Below are 21,449 nucleotides of genomic sequence, written 5' to 3' on the forward strand. Positions count from 1 at the left end.
GTGTAACCCCTTATTGTTATTAGTACAACCCACTTATTATATTGATGTACCCATGTAGTGCCCATATTGTTACTAATGTGCCCCATAGAAGCCCACTATTGTTATTATTGTGCCCTTACATTATTATTGTTATGTCGGCTCTGGTTATGTTATGACCCCTTAGACTCCTATAGATAGAAAGGAGGTATTTTCATTTGTATCATCGAAGAATTGTTCATTTATGTAATTTAAAGGAGGTTGCCCCCTCGAAGAGGCTGAATTCTAAGGCGTTGATCTATCTTTTCTATCTTTTCTTGAGCTGGTTTCATAACACACTTCCTTGGAATCTCCACCACTACTGGGGAACTAGAATTCTTTGCATGCACTAGATATTTTGGGTTGATTGATCAGTTAAGTGAATGATCAATGAGTTTGATTGAAGTTCCACTACACAACTGACCTTCCACCAGTTCCTCCAATAGTTGGAACTAGTTTAACTTAAAATAACTTGAGATAACTAACTTTGATTGCTACAAATTAGCAATAACACATGCTTAACTCAACTCTAACTCCTCAAACTTGAGTTTACTGAGTAAACTAGGTGACATAAGCCATGTCACACAAGTTAACTGTATCCAAGCTGTTTGTTGATGTGGAAATTCGAAGTTTTTCAATTTAAGCAAGGCAAAATAAAATTGAGAATTTATTGCTGCACTTTTCAACAAAACTATGCAAACTCTCATTACTAAGTGTAAAATCCACGATTTGCATGAGGTAGGCTTCATGGCCCTTTTAGGTATTTATATATCTGTAGTCCATTCATTTTGTTTTGTAGAATTCACTATTAAGTGGGTATTATTAAGTATTGAACTACAAATGCAAGAAGGCATACGATCAAGAAATATTGATGCACAAGTTTCAGGTAGAGGCTTTGTAAGGAGACTAGAAATGGGCTGCCATAATCCACACTCGATAAATCTTACTAGAGTGAACTTGCTTTTAGCAGGGAGTCATACTAGAAAGAGCATTGTCAATTCAATAGGGATAGTTAACATGTTGTGAGCAGAGTAGGGACAAATTAGCTCAATCAGGAGCGTAGTATATGATATTTCATGACTCGTATAGTAGCTCCTAACTACCATGGTTCATGATTTAGAAACAAGCTAGCACAACCCATTCAAGCATACTTATTCATTCATCATACAACCAACATGCCAGACTTAGAACAATAGACCACCAACCATGGATGCAGACTCCAATAGAACATGCATGAATATAGACAATGATCCACACGATCCACACAAATAGGAATACACAGACATAAAATATATATTTGCATCAAGATTTAGCACAGAAAAGTTACCTGGTGTATTAAAAAGAATCCCTTGCAGTCCTTTAGTTTGGATGGTTCGATATCCGTTCGCTCCTATGTTGTCAAATTTAAATTCCGATGTTGTCAAATTTACCTCTTGAAACAACAATAGGTAAGAAGGCACCCATAAGTATATACTGGCAACTAGAAGTCCATCCAATGCATCGAACACAACAGACAAAATATAACAAAATTGAATGGAGAAACTATCCATGCCTATTCAATGCAGAAACAAGTAGGTTGGAGGTGGAGGTGAATATTGAATGTGAATTTATTTGTTGGTAGATTGTATCTAAAGGCTCAGTTCACATACAGGGGTTTCCATGCTATATTCAAGGTTCGATATTCAAGGCTCAATTCAAATAGAAACAAGGGATGGGTCAGATAAAGACAGGCAATGGGTGTGAATGTGGGTGGAGCTTGGTGGTATCACTTCAGATAGGAAATGTCGCACCAACAAACAGATACGACCAATGTGACATTGTGCTAAATAAATTGAAGTCTGTGAAGCCTGCCACACTTCAATATATAGGGGATGGTGTCACTTCAATACAGAGGGGATGGTGTCACTTCAATATAGAGGGGATGTCATGAGAACGTGGGCGGAAGGTCGGTTCATAGGATGTTGTGCGAAAGTGGGCAGAGGATGGCATGTGAATATGGGTGGAGGATGGCATGTGAATGTGGACGGACCTGTTGATAGTCTAGTCCAGTCTAGACGACAATAGTCCAGAAGGAAATTTATAATTAGTTGGAGGAACGAAAATCAAACTCTCCCATTGGTTGGGGTGAACAGTGTTTGCCCACCCCAAGCTGGCAAAGAAAACTCCTATCGGCGTAATTATTTTATATGGAAAATAATAATTAAAAAAATTTATTAATTGAATATTTTTTTATGATTGATTTAAAATGATATATTTGTTAAATATTTGTTTTAAATAAATTTAAAGTATATCTTTTATTTGTTTTAAAAAAAATAAAAAGACAAAAAAATTAAGTTTGAATTTTTTAAACAAAGTTAGTTTTTTATTTTTATTTTTTTATTTAACATGAATGAGAATATTTTATATAAAATTCACCCCTGGTAATGAAAAGTACCTAGAAATAAATTACATGAATGCCACTAGTAGCTTTGAGGATTTGAGATTGAGCATATAGATTCAATCCAAATCCTCAATCAACAACTACACAACACAAAAAGTTTGTTCCCATTGCAACTAATTTTTTCTAAAATACCCCTAAGATCTAAATACTTATTCATCATATTCTAATCTAATTATCACTTGTATTTTGATTGACTTCTCGTTTTCCTTGGTGTGATATTTTTCTCCTTTTTTCCAACTTGTGTCCATCCCGAGTTATCTGATGAATCTCGCCGTTCACCTATATGAGGATGATCTCTACTAGTAGCATCATTCTTCTGATCCCTTTATTTCTCTTCCTCATTTGCCTAATCTAGCCCAAGAAGTTACTTGTTCAGTCTTATTTTCTAAATAAACACAGGATGAGGCATTTTTATTAAGGCTTTGTTGAGCAGGTTCTTCTACTGAAGTTGGGTTTGCTAGATTGTTTATGAATTTCTCTTCTTTTTGTCCATGTTTTGCTTCTAGATTGTTTATGAATTTCTCTTCTTTTTGTCCATGTTTTGCTTCTTACTTTTCCTCTACCTTATTCTATGGCTCATCTTCCTTAAAAACGGTATAGTGTTCTTTCTAAGCATATTCCCACTATTTGTGCCTCCAACTATGTTTACGGGTTGTCTATGTATTGGTAGTTTTCATGGCTTTTGGGTAGTTTTTAACTGTGTGCCTTGTCTCATAACCCACTCAACACTGAAAGGAAATATTTTTGTAATTGAGATTTTGAACCCACAAGTAATCTATGCTGGTCAAATTTAGTTATGCTAGAATACCTTTACTGAAATTCATCTCCACACAGATACGACCATATGTGGGGTTGCGATAATCTTCTATTTTTGGGTTGCGGCAATGGAAGACTCCAATTGCATCTCCAATAGTCTTAAGAAAAGAGAGATTACAAAGATGTAGTGATATATTTGGAAGTTTAGAGAAAAATAAATTGAAGTTGTAAGAGGAAGAAACGAGGGGGAACAAGGCTGCATAAAAAGCCTTGTGCTACCCCAAAACTAGGGGCCATCATTGAAAATACAATTGTTGTCATTTAAATTTTTTAACATCACCACAAAAAAACCATGAGTTAGAGGATAAATATTATTTTCATTAGAGAGAATGGGTTTCCAAATATTTGAGATCCACTGATGGAGCTCAACTAAACGGGGCCATAGACCATTGAATCTACAAATTAAACATCTTTTCAAAAAACATAGAGAATCATTAATGGCTTCTACTCCCAATGGAACTGTGATCATAGATGCTTCATAGACCACCTAAATAGGAGGAAGATAACTAGATCGAGAGCTAACTGCATCTTTTTAAAAGAGCAAGAAGTATTACTAGAAGTAGAGGGCACTTTTAGGCAGCCTTCTGCCATGGGAACTAGAGTAGATGAAGAATCCAGAGAGGGAGATCCAAATCTAGAATCTGAAATAATCAATCCTACAGGAGACACCATCATCAAGGGAGTCAATCAGAGAGGGAGGAGTAGCCGGTTAGGGACGAACCCTAGCCACTGCAGGAGAGACACCATCGTAGAGTTTCATTTTGAATCCCCGGTAACATAATTTTTTTTCTTTTAAACAAAGAAAATTAAGAAACATATTAATATTTAAAAATAATTGACATAGATAATTAATAATGGGATGTCAAAATATATTTGAGATAAAATTATTAAAATTCGATAGTAAATAATTTTTAATAAAAATTAATAAATAAAAACAAATAAAGTAAAAAATTATTTAAAGTTCAATATAAAGAAGTGCAGTTTAAAGGATTTGATCTGTTAAATATATTAAGGAGAAAAAAATATACATGATTATTATTTTACATATATATGTTGTATATAAAATATCATTTAAATTTGTGTTGAGTATTATTTTAATAATAAATTAATATAAAAAATTATGAATAAATTCTTTTCTAGAATTACATTTAAAAAATAAAATGAAGCAAACAACACAAAATTAACAAAATTATTATAACAAATATAATATTAGATATATTATAAACAATCAAATTATTATTATTATTATAATTATTAGTGTTTGTGTCTTTTTATATTATATTAAAGTTTATTCATTTTTATTTTGTTTTCAAATATTAATTATTATTGTTTCTAATTTTATATGTTTTTAATTTTACATTTTATTACAAGTTTTTGGTTTTAATACATTGTTTATATCAATGTATTTTATAGATTGGTAGCATTGTTTTTTCATATATTCTTATTTTAGGAATTAAGTTAAGGCGTCATAGACCTATTTTTGGCCTCAAAAGGCAAGAGGGGGCTCTCTCAATTATTGACAACAATTGGCTACTTATTGTCACTAAGCAACAACCTGCAACTTTAAGCGCATAATTACATATTTAAAGTGGAAAAAAGATGATAAACAAGGTTGAGGAAAAATTGCAGTAGACTGGGATAAAATCTCTACAAACCTCTCATCCAAAGGCCTAATCCATTGGGAAATAGAGCCCTAATTTGTAGAGCACAATATCTTATAGGGGGTAGGTGGAAGAAATAAAGAAAGATAATAAAACTAGGAATTAATAGTGAGTGCAGAAGTCACTACATTTCAAGGTGAATAAAAATTAAATAAATTTACTAAGCGTTAAAAGATGAATATAGTAACACCAACACTCATACAATAAACTTAAAGAGAAAATTTGAAAATATATACACAAGAGTATAGGAAAGAGCTAAGAACAACTTTCAATTCTTTCATTGTACTCTCTATTTGCACAGATACTTTATACAATTAAGAAATAACGAAGATATTTGTACCATAAATGATTCTTTATTAATAAATACACAAGAGTATAGGAAAGAGCTAATAACAACTTTCAATTCTTTCATTGTACTCTTTATTTGCACAAATACGTTATACAATTAAGAAATAACGACGATATTTGTACCATAAATGATTCCTTATTAATATTTAAGTATACTAGAACCTAGCCTAAAGCTACAAGATTACAATCATAAATTAAAAGAAAAGTGGTGGTGAAATCAGAAGCTTAAAAACAGAAAATAGAGAGAATAACATGGCTTTGCAAATGATCAATGAGTCCCTTGAAGAGGTTTCTTAATCTAAATTTTTTTACGAACAATCCCTTGGGCTCAAGACAAAAATTTAGCCTGTTGCTGTCAAAATTCCTCTACCCCACTGCCCCCCACCTCTAAATCTTTCAACTCTTTCCATTATATATTTGAATTCTAAACTTGTGCCTTTGTTTATATAATTGAATTCCCAAAATAGTATTATGGCTGAGGATAACGTGGGAGCTTTGGACACCTCAACTCCATATGTTGTTCCATTTCTCGGTAAATAGGAATTCTATTGCTTTATTTTCCAACTCATTTTCCATCTGTGTAGTTCAAACATAAAAATAATTTTCTCCATCTACAACCTCTCCAATATCCCTAAGTGTCACCTCGTATCTACTCTTCAATCATCATAAGAATTCTACCAACTATAATGTATTTTTTTTGAACCTCTACTAATTGTCACGTACCCTACCCCATTTCTATGTTAGAAATCCTCATGGTATGGAAATTAATCTTGTTTTAGAATACCTCTGAGAGGGAGCAATCCAAATTTTGCATGGCATCGTACTTGCTGGATGTTTTATGTGGTAGATGTGAGTTCGAGGGATTGGGATGAAGATGGAGTTCCAATAAGGACATTCCACCTTTACATATTTATTGTATAAACTTATGAGACATATGATATAGAGGGATGTATGACTAAATAACTAAACATTTCATTTCAACAATGTAGAAAAATCCTTGTAGATTCAAACTCCTAATTGTAATATGCTAAAACAATTGACTTGAATCTACTATACTCGTCAACAGAAAAGATAAACGATCGATGAAATCATGAAGCATAAAAGAGAAAGAATTCAATCACACATAACACAATAATTTTTTGGGGAAAGCCACTACTAAAAAACCCTGTTATTTGTATTTTGCATTAATCATAAAATATGAGAAGATTACAATGCTTTGCTCAAGACTAAGAAACCTATGCACTATCTCTATCTATCTCACTACCAACTTGTGCAAAAGCTTCTCTTGGCACATCTTTCTCTCACAATCTCCATACACAAATTTGTGCTTCCTATTGCTTGGTCTCATTAACTCATGCTCACCAAAACAATTAATAAATTGATGCCTTATTTCCTCATTTTAAAGGTAATTCAAATGGCTAAAATTAATGAGTTTTATAATTAATGTATGATTTATTTTAGGCCTTCTTCTGATTGCATGCACCATTTGTTTAATTTAGATGATTTTACAACTAATAATACACTGTCCCTGAACTCCAATTTCAATTGGGTCTTTCTCTGATCTGACATGCATGAATTAATTATGAGTGAATCTTCAGTTTACTGGTTGAGAAGTGTTGGTTACACCCCCCTATTGGATCTCCCACTAATTCCTCCATCAGTTGGAACTAGTTTAATTGAATTTAACTTAGTTAAACTGAATTAAATAATTACAACTCAAAAGAACTCAACCTAGCCCCCCTAAAATTTAGGAACCACTTTACATGACTCTAGATAGACTCCCAAATCGAATAAATTGAGCTAACTAAGTCAAATTAACTTAGTTAACTATTACAAGTTGCTATGAGAATTAGACTTACAATTTAATTCATAATTTAATTCAAGGACAAATTAAATTAGGATTTTTCTTGATTCCATTTTTAACATTTCTTGTTGCTATTTTCAACACTCCCTCTCAACAAGAAAAGAACTCAACTCTATCCTGATTCGGTACCTTTAGAATGTTCTTCTTGCAACTCTTGTCATTGTTGTTGTTGCTACTACAACATCTGCAACCAAAAAGCATCCAAACAAAATAAACTGAATCAACTATGTCTGTAACTGTCTACTGAGAAAAATGTCTTAATGTTAAATCTGCTACTGAGCCTCCTACTCGACTGTCAACACTGCTATGCACTCCTTAGTATCTGACTGTCACTCATCCTCCTACTACTGAATACTGTGGGCCCCTGAAGTAAGGTAATGACCCATGAGAAAAAACACATCAGTGGATCCTGCCCAATTTCTGAAACTCTTGGACTAAGGTTTCATGTCGCCCCACCTCACACTTGGAGGTATGGCTGCATGAGCTCCCTCTACCTAGTTAGATCGAACTCTCCTCTTAATTTAGGTCTTTGACTGATCCTCTTCACTATCATCCTTGTGGTCAACCCAACTTCCAACTACATGAGGCTTCCTCTTAAGAGCTAAATCATGCTCCCACTCAACCACCAAATATCTAACCTTGCCTTGCTTCTCAAGGCTTTGCATGCATGAGCTAAATGTGATCTACTCATACTGTTGCTGCTACTGCCCTACTATTTCTTCCACACTGCTACTGCAACTACTGCAATAATGATTATGATCTCCCCAGATCTTGAAGTACCAGCTTCCATAGGTGTTCTCCCTCTGAAACTACACGCCCTCTGAGTCTCGATCTCCCTGTGGGAAATCTCGCTGCTCCTCAATCTACCAATATCAATGATCAAAACTCCCTTTGTGTCACTAAACATTGGCTCATTGATCTTCCCATTAGTAGCCTTCTAGCTCCATTAAGAAGTCTACGCATAGGGTCTTCTGAAACTGCCTTGAACTAGAGCTCCATCAATATGCAAGAACAACTTCGAATTCTCGTCTTCTATTTTGATTTCAACTCCGATACCATGTAAAAATTTCTATAAATCTAGATCTGATACCATGTAGAAATTTCTACAATTCTAGCTCTAATACCATGTAGAAATTTCTACAAATCTAGTTCTGATACCATGTAGAAATTTCTACAAATCTAACTCTGATACCATGTAGAAAATTCATTGTAGATTCAAACTGCTAATTGTAATATGCTAAAACAATTGATTTGAATCTACTCTACTCATCAATGATAACAATAAATGATCGATGAAATCATAAATCATAAAAGAGAAAGAATTCAATCACACATAACACAATAATTTTCTAGGGAAAACCACTGCTAAAAACCCTTTGCTATCTATATATTGCATTAATCAGAAAATATGAGAAGATTACAATGCTTTGCTCAAGCCCGAGCAACCTCTACACTATCTCTATCTATCTCACTACCAACTTGTGCAAAAGCTTATCTTGGCACACCTTTCTCTCACAAACTCCACATGCAAATGTGTGCTTCCTATTACTTGGTCTCACCAACTCGTGCTTACCAAAACAGTGAATAAAATTGTGCCTTCATTCCTTGTTTTAAAGGAAATTTGAATGACTAAAATTAGTGAGTTTTCTAATTAAGGAATGATTTATTTTAGGCCTTCTTCTAATTGCATGCACCATCTATTTAATTTAGATGATTTTACAACTGATAGTACATTGTCCTTGAACTCCAATCTCAACTGGGTCTTTCTCTAATCTAACATGCATGAGTTAATTATGAGTGAATCTTCAGTTTACTGGTTGAGCAGTGCTGGTTACACCCCACTACTAGATCTCCCACTAATTCCTTCATTAGTTGGAACTAGTTTAAATGAATTTAATTTAGTTAAACTGAATTAAATAATTACAACTCAAAAGAACTCAACCTGGGCCCCTAAAATTTAGGAACTACTCTACATGACTCTAGATAGACTCCCAACTCGAATTAACTTAGCCAACTATGTCAAATTAACTTAGTTAACTATTACAAGTTGCCATGAGAATTAGACTTATGATTTAATTCCTAATTTAATTCAAGGATAAACTAAATTTAGATTTTTCTTGATGCTATTTTTAACATTTCTTGTTGTTATTTTCAACAAACAATATATCAGAAAAATTTCAACACAAAGCCTCCCTATATGTCAAATGGGGCCAGGACATCCTTGCAAGATATTTCAGATTGGTTTACCCCATAGATGCTACATACATCAGGGTATTTGGTGCTTACAAACCCCCTTATCAATTACCTATATCTGTCTCTGATGAAGTGGTACTACAAGAAGTGGCATATCATCTTACTACTAGGTTGATAAGGTCATTGGTAAAATACAAGAAAGCATTATGGCCTAAGTTTCCTTTGTATATCAAGATCTATTGTATTAAACATTTCAAGGATGCATAAGTAGAAGCCCAAGATTTAGAGAACTTCAAATTTGGTGAGTTGAGTTATCATTTGAATGATTCAAAAGGAATTCCCACCAAGCATCACAAAGAAATCAGTTATAGCTAGGCGTATGCTTCACTTGTTGATGAAGATGAAGAGAAAGCAAAGATGTTTTTCAATGCTACCAAAGCCTTGGAAACACCCAACCTTGAGATAAACTTGAACACTCATATGGAGACTCATGAGAGAGCATGAATTTAGGCAATAGGATAATTGCACTAAAGAGAAAGAAGGAGCAAGAGGAAAAGAAGGAAATATTGAAGAAAAAAAGAGTTGAATGGGAAGCCAAGAAACAAGATGAAGATGAGGCAAAGAAGAAGCAAGCCAAAGAAGAAGTGAGAAAAATGCAGATGTTCCAGGAGAGATTATATGCAATGAAGCAAGTAACTGCTCAAAACAACATGGAACCTACAAAAGAAACGATTGCACAACATGTTGTAGGACTAAAAATACTGCACACTAAACTATCTTTGCTATCATATGAGATGTACATGCGGATTGTATTTTTGGATGTTATGGAATGCTAGATAATATTTGAAAGTGAATTGTCAAAAAAGGTCAATTCCATCGCTTCCAAATACAAATATTGGTACACATACTTGACATAAGAGTTGCACATTGAGGCCCATGATATGGCTATCATGAGTTTAATTCCATGAAGGAAATTTGTATTTTTGGATTTCCTTGAAATTTGTAAAACAAGTTATTTTGAAATTAAAGATAGGAGCTAGAAATTAAAAGTCATTTAGAAAATGAAAAGTCTTGTGGAAGGTGAAGAGTCATAAGGAAAGTTGAAAGGTCATAAGAGGTAAAGAGTCACCTCATTTTGTATAAATATACCGTCATGAGTAAGTAGAAGGGGACTTTAGTTTTGGACTCCATTTGAGCATCTTGTTTAGGAAAACTTGTACATCCTTCAGAGAAATAAAGTTATAGCTTCGTACTTCCACTATGGGATTTCATGGCTGATTCATGTAATGGTGCATTGGACATTTAAGCATAATATTAAGAAGATCATCGAGCCAAGGCAACAATTCCATGCATGTATTGTTGAACATTGTGGGATTTATCTTTTAGTGATTCAATCGTATGTGTTTGTATTTCCATGTGTTAAGGTTAATGAACTCTTTCATTAGCTTAAGATATATATCTTATTTGAAGTTGTATGTTGTTTATGCTTTCATTGTCATTGTAGGTTGAGAAATAATTCAAAATTGATAAACAAATTCTTTCCTTTATTCATGTATCTTAATTGAAGTATGCTCACATCCTTCCTTTAAAGATTCACATTATTTTATTTGGTTGCAATTCTGTCTTTTATATCTTACTTGCACAATATTTCATAGAGCTATTATAACTTCTGTTTGTCAGAAGTTATATTGGTTTTCTCATGCATCACTCATTTCATCCAAAACAAACTTCAAAACAACATGGTGGCAGTCGGGCCCACATTCTGAATGTAAATGCTATCCCAAACAGTGTCATTAGGGGACTTTTGAGGTCTAAAATGGGCCTCTTAAGAAAAATATACAACCAAAATAAAATTTATAAGAACCAATAGGATTCAAGATGATGATGTCAACAATGGGGGATGATTCACCATTTTTGGAGTAAAAAAGTAAGAATATTATAAAACAATAAAATAATAAAACTACTTTTTCCACTCATATTTTTAACTTATCTCCATAAGGTTTTACTCAAATTTTGAGTGGGAGTACTTGTTGGATGCAAAATATAATGCCTCATCCAAGGAGTACTCATGTTGCATACTTTCGATGGACCCTACTACACAAAAATAAGAAATACATGGAAAAACATGATTGCAATCACGCTTTTCATGTATTTCTCAGTTTTTGTTTAGTAGAGTCAATAGAAAGTATGTAACATGGGAAATCCTTGGATGAGGAATCAAATTTTGCATCCAACGAGTGTTTCTGCTCAAAATTTGATTAAACCCATAGGGAGATAAGTTGAAAATACGAGTTGAAAACTAGTTTTTTTTTCTTTTTTTTTTTCCCTCTAAAATTTGAAAATGTAATGTAATCTTATTTTATTATTTCCACTATTATTTTATAATTTCCATAGGAGGCCCATTTTAGATCTCAATATTCCCCTAATGAAGGTCTAATTGAGACTTTGCACCGGGGAGATCCCCTTACTGTTGGTGGAACGTTTTGGCCTGTCAACACCACATTAAAAAATGGACAAGTATAAGAACACTTATCTTTATAAATTGACCAACTAAGTATTATCTAAGTATGTTCCTCCTAGCCTTAGTTACTAATGTTATAACCTCTCAAAAATAGGCCACTCTCAAGCTAGGGCTATGATGCTGCAAGGAATAACCCAAGAGGGGATTCCATTCTTTGAAATTGGAATCACTCAAGCTATCTCACCACTTCCAAGACTCCAATGCTAAATAGAAAGAAAAATATCTATGTTAGTACACCATAAATGTTTAATGGTAGATTACACAATATTTGCAACACAATTTAGCTTACATTCTAAGTTTCACACTCTCTCAATTTTCATCCAATCCCCAAAAACTAGAATCTAGGACGAAAATTCAAATGGGTAAGAATGAACATATGATCCCCTCAATTCATGAAATATAAGATTTAATAATAATGCTTCCAACTTGACACTTGGTATTAGAAAAACTACTCCAAGCTACATTGAAAAATATTAAGGTTTATTTGTCCTTTTTATAAACTATGATAAGCGTACTTTGATTAATGATAAAATTAGACAAAATTTGAAGGTAGCCTAAGATAGGAAAAAGAGTTATGTAGAAAAGGGCATAATAGAAGATAATTTTGCATAGGTAATCATGTGTTTATAAAAGTAAGGCTAAAATGATCTCATAGAAGTCGGGGAGCTGTAGCAAGTTGGAAACTAGATTTTGTGGGTCATTTTAGATATTAAGCATAATAGGGCCAATTGCATATGAGCCTGCATTACCTACATTTGTGCATGTAAGGTATGTTCATGATCCTAACCATATGATTGATTACATTATGATTCATATAGACCCACACACTGTCACACACTTTCTATGGGCACCACATCTATTACTTATTTCTTCCTAAAATATTAGATTGAGAAGCTTTGAAGAAGTGAAATGACGGGCACAGGGCGTGAAACAACACATGTGGCGAAAGCTCTTGCTCATAACACACTTGCTTTCTAGGTTGGGTGCAGTTCCCATTGACCCATCCCATCAAGTAGTGATCCATTATGCTATAGCCTGGTAGTGGTCCATCCATCATGCCATAGCTCTTCCCCCCTTATTGCTAATTGATCTTGAACCAAATAGCCCCCTACCTATCTATTGTTGATCGATCTTGACCAGGGTATGAACGCAAAACACTATTCGAGAATGACTATCAATGCCAATAACAAAGTAAGCCAATGTGTATATATTCACGATAAAATCGATTGTGGAACTTGTCAACACAACCCCTACAACGAGTTTGACATTTCTTCACCAAAATGACTAGTTTGCCTAGAAAAATTGAAGCTTTTCTCTTGTATGGATCCAGTCCTATGTATCAACACCTCTAATTTATCACCTCTCTCTAGTATTTTCTCAATATTCTCCACCATGTAGTTCTACTAGAATTCGGTTAATATTGTTGGCATTAAGGTTGTTTGAGTAATATTACATATGTTGGATGACTACTATTAAGAATTCATCATTCATAGCATAACAAAAGGTCTTATGAATATCTCGGTTGCCGTAATTCTTGAGTAAAATTGCATGAATATCATGCAGAAAGGCATAAGGGATCATCCGTCCAAATTTTTCATTGGCCATTTACGAAACTTCCAATCCACTTCGTATGATCCTCTTCATATGATAAATATAATGGTCATGGTAGATGACGCGTAGCTATCCCCATCACAGTGGTTGTAGGCATCTTGTCCAGTATTTGATGTGCAATGCAAGAGTAGGAGTCGTGTTGAATTCAACAAGTACAGTGGATCCATGAGCCATGGGGGCATAATGTATTACACATGTACAACTCTAAGAATGTAACAACCCTCATGAAAATTTCATGTAATAAAAGTTAATAAAGCCAAAATAAGACCACAGTTAAGGGACACTTATTCCAAGCTGAATGTTGGGAAAAGGTATCCTAGTAGGCATCACTAGATGTGTTTTTTGGCTAAGGAAAACTGGCAAATGCTAAGACAAAGGCATTAAAAAGAAAAAATACATTTTTGGCACATTTATTAATGAAAATAAAGGAAAATATGAGAAAAGGAAGGTAAAAGGTCACAGGTTACATGTGAGGAGGAAATTGAAGGAAAATAATGGAAAATGAAGAAATTAGAGGCCTCATTCATAAAACGGGTTCTGAGGATTAGTGGGCAAGATTTTTTCTAGCCTTTTTCCAGTTCAAGTTTTGGAGCTCTCTGATTATTCTGTCTCTCTCTCTCTCACTCTTGGTCACTTAGAGTTCTCTTGGAGCACTCTAGCTTTAGATCAAGGAAAGAAAAACAAGGAAAGTAAAGGAAGGAAATCAAGGATCAAGGAAAGGAAAGAAGGATCAAGCAGCTTCAGCAGGAATACTGGAAGGTATCCTTTTGCATGTGTGATTTCCTAGCTGGTTTGGACATGCATGGATTTTCATGTTGGTGTATGGTTCTCTTGTTGTCGATGGCATGGTTTTGCCCGGTTATGACAGTGGTTTTCAAACTAACCTTGCATTTTTTCGGATGCCATGGTGTTGGGATGTTTATTTCGGTTTTTGGATTTGGTTTTCCAGATGGATTTCAGAATCTAGGGCGGAGGTGGTCTCAAGGTTCATTCCCAAAGGCATAGGAAGCCCTTGACCTGTTTTTGCGAGATGCACGGTAAAGCCTGAGGGAGAAGTATTGGTTTAGGGCTTAGTGATCTGGGAGTGGATTGCGTAAAGATTGAGAGACAAGGAGACAGAAAATTCCTCAAGGATAGTGATGAATTCTAGATGGAATTCCAAGTTCAATTTGGTTGTGATCGGAGCACCGGTTTTGGTGTGATCATGATTTGGTGAGGGTGGAGGTGGTTTAACATCTGGATTCCCTTGGTTGTTCTTGGATTGGTTTTTCTATGATATCTCACATTCATGCTTGGAATATGGCACGGGGGTGACTAGCTAAAAGAGAGATTTGGTTCAGCCATGTCTACGGTCGAGTGGTATGTGGAAGTCTCGAACCTGGTCGGATTTGCCTATGGTTGATAAAAGCTAAGTTCTCTTACTTTGTACTTGTTTATATGTGGTTTTAATGGTTGTAATGTCTCTGATATTTATGTGGATAGAAGTTGGTTATAAGCATGGTTTTGTGACTAGTTCATGTCATGGCTATTTCATGTATTTAATTGTAATTGTTAAATGGATGGATGCAAGACCTAATTGATGATATAATAGTCCAATGGAGAAGGAGGTGATCCTTTTGGTTATGTTTCATAAGTTATTTCAGTCATTTATGCTCTATCTTGTATCTTAGACCTGTAGGTTGCATTGGTTGAAAATGAATCAGATCGAAAAATCAAATGCCTCAGATCTGATCGAGGAGGGGAATTTACATCGGATGAATTCTTTGACTTTTGTGAACAACATGGAATAAAAAGGCAATTCTCCACCGCAAGGACTCCTTAGCAAAATGGTGTGGTAGAAAGAATGAACATAACAGTTCAACAAATGGCTTGAGCTATGCTAGATGAATCTGGAACTCCTGCAACCTTCTGGGGTGAAGCTGCATTCGTTGTCATGACTATTATCAACAAAGAAAATGTTCAGGTAAATAGCACTCAAACTCCACATGAACTTTGGTATGGTAAGACTCCTACTGTAAAATACTTTAAAGTTTTTGGAAGAAAATGTTTTATCAAAAGGACTGATGAAAAACTTGGTAAGTTTGAACCCAGAGTAGATGAAGGTATTCTTCTTGGTTATTCTTCCAGAAGTAAAGGATATAAATGTTATAATAAAAGACTTGGGAAAATTGTTGAAAGCATTGATGTTGTAGTTGATGAAGCATGCAAAAATCCAAAATAGATAAAAACAAAATATTATGACAATGAATAAGATGGGGATTATTTTCTCGCATCAAATAAAAATGATATTGAAGAAGAAACCAATGAAGCACCAGAAGAAGAGATAATGGTGGAAGAAAAGACTCTGTCTAGGTATGTTCAGAAAAATCATCTAGAAACTGAAATTTTAGGGGAAAAGGAGGTAGGTGTACAAACAAGAAGAACCATTACAGGGACCTCAAGCTATCTAGCATTACTATCCTCCACCGAACCTCAAAATGTAAATGAAGCATGCAAAGATGAGTGTTGGGTCAAGGCCATGGATGAAGAACTTGAGAAAATTGAAAAGAATGATACTTGGGAATTAGTTCCTAGACCTCATGATAAAAATATTATAGGAACTAAATGGATATTCAAAAACAAGTTGAATAAAAATGGAGAAGTCATTAGAAACAAGGTGAGACTTGTTTGTAAAGGGTATGCTCAACAAGAAGGTATAGATTTTGAAGAAACTTTTGCACCTGTTGCCAGACTTGAAGGCATAAGGATGTTTCTTGCTCTTTCTAGCTTTCAGAAATTCAAATTATACCAAATAGATGTAAAATCAATTTTGCTTAATGGAGATTTAGAAGAAGAAGTTTATATTGAATAGCCAGAAGGATTCATTCTTGGAAATGATGCAAAACTTGCATGTAGACTCAAAAAGGCTCTCTATGGTCTGAAACAAGCTCCAAGGGCCTCGTATTACCGCCTTGACAAATATCTACACCAACAAGGTTTTACAAAAGGTTCCACAGATAGCAATCTATATAAAAAGATTGAAACTGATAAATTGCTAATTATTATTGTTTATGTTGATGATATCATTTTTGGTAGCAATGAAGAATCCATGAGTCAGAATTTTGCTTCAGTAATGCAGCAAGAATTTGAAATGTCCTTGCTTGGTGAAGTTACCTATTTTCTTGGTCTACAAGTTCAACAAGATAAAGATGGTATTTTTCTTTCACAAAGCAAATATCTCAAATAGATCTTGAAAAGGTACGAAATGGAAGATTGTAAACTTGTATGTACCCCAATGGTAATAGGATGCAGTCTCGGCTCAAATGATGAATCAACAAGAGTACATCAACCAACTTATAGATCCATGATTGGCAGTCTGCTTTATCTAACAGGTGCTTAACCTGACATCATGCATTCAGTAGGAATACTTGGAAGATTCCAAGCAAATCCAAAGGAATCACACCTTCAAGCAGTTAAAAGAATTTTCAAATATCTTCAAGGAGCTCAGGACTTTGGTTTATGGTATCCTAGAGATGTAGATCTTACTCTTCATGCATATACAGATGCAGATTAGGTAGGAAGTGTTGATGATAGAAAAAGCACTAGTGGTGGTGCATTCTATATGGTTTCCAAGTTAGTGTCTCGGTTCAGCAAGAAACAAAGTTCAATTGCTTTATCAACAGCTGAAGCGGAATATGTGGTTGCTGCATCTTGCTGTTCACAACTACTTTGGATGATGCAAACTTTGCAAGACATTCAGATCACATGTACTCCACCCATCTCCATTCTATGTGATAATACAAGTGCCATCAATATTTCAAAGAATCTAGTCATGCACTCCAAGACCAAGCACATACCCATCAAGTACCATTTTCTATGAGAACAAGTGCTTGAACAAAAGGTCAAATTGGAGTATGTTCCCTCCAAAGAACAAGTTGCTGATATATTCACTAAACCACTGCCCACAGAAACATTTGAATAGCTCAAACAAAAACTGGGAGTAGTTGTTGCATCATCCTACTCTTAAAATCATGTTTTTCAGAAAAAGATTATTATACGCGAGTTTCTGTGGGTGAAGGAGCATATATGTTTTTCAGTCAAGAAAAACAGTGGGGCAGACTCAGATATGGGTTCTCTATCTGTTGTTGATGATTACAATCTATCGATGTGCTTTGTTCACTAATTTTTATCTAACTGACAAAGATTCCTTGATCATTGACTTGTTAAGAATGCACAGGTAACACAGGTTCAAGGGGAGCATTAGCCTTCACACGCATTCTGCATTGTTGGCATTATGGTTGCTGAGTCCAGCTATGGTTTTAGATATTTATACCATTTGTTGCTTAAGTAAAAGTCTAGGGTGTGATATGTCTTCTCATACATTTGAATGAGTCCTATTGAACAAATGATGTAATTTGTATCCCCACTTTGCATGGGATGGATGATGTAATATTTATTGTATTTCTGTCATGTATAAACATTTGGTATATCCCCACTTGGTTGGGAGATGGATGTATGTATGAGTCTTTGGTGATAGGAAGGTCATACTCACATAGTTGAGTTATAGAGTCATGTTATTCTTTTGGAAAATATTTTTGCAGACTCTGCATGTGCTCAGGGGGAGCATGGACGGTTTTAGTACATCTCAGCATGTACAAAGGGGAGCTCAATCAGAGAATTCAGCATGTACTCAAGGGGAGCATGGACAACATAATGTATGTCAAAAGGGGAGAATATCTTGGTCCTCCCTTTTCCCTTGATGTCAAAGGGGGAGAGTGTCTTGGTGTTGTTGTTGCCATCAAGTCCAAAGGGGGAGAATGTTGGCATTATGATATAGGTGTTGTCCTTGATGGAAACTCTCTCAGATGACAGTTCATAGTGTAACAGGTTAACAACAAAAGATTACAGATTAGACTCCAAGGAATGAAGAAAGATAGGTATACACCGGTTCACTTTGTCTAAGAAGAGTATACACGCAGGTTAACAGAACTAAAGAAGAGTATAATGTATACACATACTTTCACATGAGGAAAAGCACGTACATGTTGGAAAACCAAGTATTTGATCCAAGCTATTGGTCCAAGGTATTTGGTTCGAGGTATTTGGTCCAAGGTATTGACCCTAGATATTTGGTCCAAGGTATTGGTCCTAAATGGTTTTGGTCCAAGGTATTGAGAAAGGCCTAAGAGTATATAAGGAGGAGAAGATCATTAGGCCAGGCGTGCAAGCAATAAGATTCTAAGGAATACTTCTATCTGAAGTATATTTTATGTTGCAGGGTTATGTTTTGAATTAGATCTGAAATATTCATGTGCACCTTGAGTTCAATATTGGATCAGGAATCATCAGACTTGAAATGACTTATTCTTGAATGATATGATATTGGGTGAGACTAGATATAATGGTTTGCACCTATTTTATTCGTCATCTATCATGATCTGAGTTTGTTTGAAGTCTGGAATTGCAACAAAGTTCTGAGTCAATATTTGCAGATCTGTATGTAGGTTCGTCTTAGCCAAAGAGCGTATACATGCAGGTTCGGTTCTTTCAAGTAGCGTATACAAAAGAAAAGCTTCTTTTCATATCTAATTGATCTATCTGATAAAATTCTGCTATTTTATTGCTGTCTGTCAATGAATTCTTCTTAGATCTGAATGTAAAACTGAATGCATAAGGAGGCTGGCATTTGATTGATTGATTGTATAAGTGAGAAGAAGTGATCTCTGTCCCCGCCTGTGTAAAGCTCTGAAAGTTGACAATAGATATTCAGAATATTGATAGTTGGTACATACTTGATTCAAAATTTTATGTTTGTAGTAGTTTTGAAGGCATACGTAGGTTCAATTAACGGAAATAGTGTATACACACAGTTTGGGTGCAGCCAAGTAGCGTATACACTCTAATGCATGATTTTTGAGGTTACAACTTGTTTTGAATGATGATGTAGGGTTCTGGGTTCAACACAGTGTTTTGGTGTCAGTGATTTGATTTGTCAAATTATCTGAATATTGGTTGATGAAGTTTAAGTTTAAAAGTTATGATGGGTCTAGTGTGAAAATTTAATGAAACATGGCCTTCAGATTGTGGTGTTGTGATCCAGGAGTATCCAGTCTGAAAATTCATGAAACATGGTCCTTGGTGGAAGAGTGGACTTTTTTCTGTAGGTTGACACCTACGTACTAGTAAACATATTGGCTAATACAAGAGCTAGGGGGTTGTAGCTCCCTTCCATGAGAAGCTGGAGAATGAGAGAAGGTTGTAACCCTCTGCAGGTAGAAGCCTGCGTATTGGTATGAGTTTGCACCAGTACAAGATTGTAAACAGATTTTCTTATTATTAAAAGAAGACAGAGATGATAGCAGCAAGTGGTTTTTACCCACATTGGGTTTCCACCTTACATCTTGGTGTTCATGTGTGTTGCTTATGTGTGATGCTTTATTCTGATTTTACTGCACTGTCTAATAAATCTCTGATATACTGCTTTAAGATCAACACATGATAAATTGTCTAAATCACAAGTTCTCTGGATATACGTTGGTTTCCTTAGTCACAAATGCGTTTACATGCTAGTTCACTTCAATGAAGTGGCATATATAAATCTATTTGGGAAATAAAATTATTGATATGATAATACTGATTCACCCCCCTCTCAGTATTATTTCCAACAATTGGTATCAGAGCAGGTCCTTCAGAAGAATCTTGATCGCTTGAAGAGAGATCCATCATCATGAATAATCAAGAAAGCATGGGATCCATCAGACCGCCAATCTTTGATGGGAGAAAATTTGTTTATTAGAAAATAAGAACCACAACCTATCTAGAATCGCTTGGAACGGATGTCTGGGAAATTGCGGAAGGAGGATATACATTTCCAATAGAAATTCCTACAGATGCGGCAGGTAAAAAGTAATATGAAACCAATGCCAAAGTTGTCAATACTTTATTGGGAAGTCTATCACAATCAGAGTTTGTCAAAGTCATGCAGCTCAAATCAGCCAAAGAAATATGGGACAAAATCGTTCTGAGCTACGAAGCAGACTCTCAGGTAAGACGTCGTAAGCTTCAAACTCTCAGAATTCAATATGAAACTCTTAAAATGCATAGTGATGAAAATATAGCTAGTTACTTCTTATGTATAGATGAGGTTGTTAATTGTATGAAGAATCTGGGTGAAGAAATAAAGGAAGTTACCTTAGTTGAGAAATTTTTGAGATCCTTACCTGTTAAATTTGAATCAAATGTGTAGAAGAAAAACAGGATCTACAGAATATCACTATGACACAGCTTCACGAAATTTTAACTGCCTTTGAGATGAGAAAAGGATGACAATCAGATATGAGAGAAGCCACATTTAAAGCCCCAACAAAAGGAAAGGAAGAACATAATGAATCAGGACATATTTCAAAAGAAGAAGATGAAGTAAAATTTGTCAAGAAGGTTCAATAGGGTTCTGGAAGGTTTAGAGGTAAGCTACCCTTCAAATGCTTTGCTTGTGGTAGAGTCGGTCATTAACTTTGTCAAGAAGCTTCAAGGGGGTTCTGGAAGGTTTAGAGGTAAGCTACCCTTCAAATGCTTTGCTTGTGGCAGAGTTGGTCATTATGCTGCCAGATGTCCTCATAAAGATAAATATGAAAAATGAAAGGAATATGAAAAAGGGAATAGAAAACAAGTTTTTAATAAAAGGAGTTACTATACTCATGAAGATAGTGATGGCTTATCTAATAGTGATGAAGATGAAACTGGACAAGGTTACAGACTTCCCATGGCTTATGATAGCAATGATTTTTGGGATAGTTTAGAAGAGGATAGTGATGGTTTGTCTAATACTGATGATTATAGACTTCTCATGGCTTATGACGATGATAATTTTTGGGATGCTTTAGAAGAGGAAGACCTTCATGAAGAAATCTCTAAACTCAAAATTTATTTAGAAGAAAAGAATATGATTATAGATACCTTGACATACCAACTTGTTGAAAAGGAAAAACACAATGAAAAACT

This window comes from Pinus tabuliformis, chromosome 5_2, assembly GCF_031772625.1.
Source record: "Pinus tabuliformis cultivar Carrire ecotype Pingquan chromosome 5_2, CPIR1, whole genome shotgun sequence".
NCBI lineage: Eukaryota > Viridiplantae > Streptophyta > Pinopsida > Pinales > Pinaceae > Pinus > Pinus tabuliformis.